This window comes from Acomys minous (genome assembly GCF_964271855.1).
Source record: "Acomys minous genome assembly, chromosome: 11".
In the NCBI taxonomy this organism is placed as follows: Eukaryota; Metazoa; Chordata; class Mammalia; order Rodentia; family Muridae; genus Acomys; species Acomys minous.
Genome location: NC_140492.1, coordinates 63,640,802 through 63,642,606, shown reverse-complemented (window position 1 = coordinate 63,642,606; position 1,805 = coordinate 63,640,802). Strand labels below are relative to the sequence as shown.

General features: G+C 39.7%; 1 pseudogene across 1 annotated transcript; it reads right to left on the bottom strand.

Annotated features, from left to right (window-relative positions):
• Positions 1-625: 625 nt before the first annotated feature.
• LOC311608514 (FUN14 domain-containing protein 2-like) lies at positions 626-1,084 on the bottom strand (annotated as a pseudogene). The gene has a single exon. The product of its transcript is annotated as an FUN14 domain-containing protein 2-like (transcript).
• Between the last annotated feature and the right edge of the window lie 721 nt (positions 1,085-1,805).

Below are 1,805 nucleotides of genomic sequence, written 5' to 3'. Positions count from 1 at the left end.
GACTGGATCTTAGTACCCATAAGTGACTCTTCTGACCATCCAATAATAAGTTACTTATAGTTAGTTTCTGTTACGATCCACCTACCAAATACAATACCTACATTACTTCATACATCTTTAGCAGAAGTTCATTTTATATTCCATCTTTTTAGTTACAGTTCTTCCACTGGCATTTTGGCAGGATAATTATAGCAAGTATAAATACCTCACTTTCTATAGCCCACAACCCACTATAAAAGAAAGCATACACCAAGATACAAAAATCTTACATATTTAAAGGCAAATGTATTTGGTTCCTTTTAATGTAACATATAATACGAAGGTAACTACATGCTGGTATTCCAAATCAATTTTGGGAAAGGATCTTACACAGGGGAAAAGGAGCATGTGGCTAAGCTGTACATCAACCACATAAGGAGTGTACTGGAAAGTTAACATTTATTGTCTCTTCCAACATGTCAAGCTCATGAGAAGGCTTGTATTAACCCTGTACCAGGAGAAGCCTATGGGAGCCATTTGCTACAACAGGGATGAAGGCACAGGAGAAGAGGAGGAAAAGGAGGAAAAGCTGCTGGCAAGAAACAAATAACAACAACAAAAACACAACAATGAAGTGAACTTCTTCTTAGGATGCCATGGCAAACAGAAAGCCTCCCAAAAAAAATCCCCCAGTCACTAGAACATTCTCTGTAACAAATATCACAAAATCCTCTGCTTTACTATTGACCTCAGTTGGTATTTGGTTATTCTTACAAATTTTCAACTGCTTTTTGGCTTTTTTCATGCCCCTTTCTACCCATTTCCAGTCAACTTTGATGTACCCAGTATGGTTTGCCAGCTGAAGGAGAAAGAATCCACCTCCTACAGCTGTTGCAGCCAATTTTCCAGCCTTCTGGAATATGAATCCAGTGCACTATCCAGCAACACCTCCAATTAACAGCTGGGTTGCTACACTATTCTTTTCAGCTGATGGCCCAGATTTTTGCCCAAACATCTTATGCCACCATGGTTGCTTTTTAGCTAATTCTGTAAGATTCAGTGCCTCAAATTTCCCATCGAAGTTTCCTTGACTGGTCACGGCCATTTTGGGGAACTAATGGCAATAGATAACTTTATTTGCTCATTAAATTTAAGATATATGATGCCAGAGGGGCTACATTAAGGATGCTACCTAACTGTTCTTAATCTTTTTTTTTTTTTTTAAGTTTCTGGATTTGAGTTATTTTTCTGTGACATGATGATTTCTAAAGCAGAAATAATATAACATGTTATGGGCTTAATAGAAATTTTTATATGCTGAGATGTAGTAACATCCATCAAGGAAGGTCCTGTCACACCCAACTAATACATGATTAGTCACCCTCTAACTCCTCGCCTACAGACCATTTAGTTTCCACTTGGTTTTACTAATGTCATTTTTTTAGTAATCATTTATAGCAAACTAATCTTCAACAATGCACAAAACTGTTGCAATTTGTATGTGATACACACCCCCATAAGCCTATGTGTTTGAGTACTTGGACCCCAGCTGACAGTGTCACTTGGAGGACAGTTAGGTAAATTTCAGGAGGCAGTGAACTGCTGGTGTAAGTGTGCCAAGAAGTTTTAAGGCATGGCCCACTTCTCCTTCTCTCTCTGCTTCTGAACTACAGGGGGCAATGTGGCAGGCCAACCACCCGCTCCTGACGACACCTTGCCTGCTTCACCATGGTAGACTGTGTCCCCTCAAGACCAAAGCTTTCCTTCCTGCAGTTGCACATGTCAGGGTGCTTTAGTGCAGCAAAGGAAAAGTCGCCAACACACAA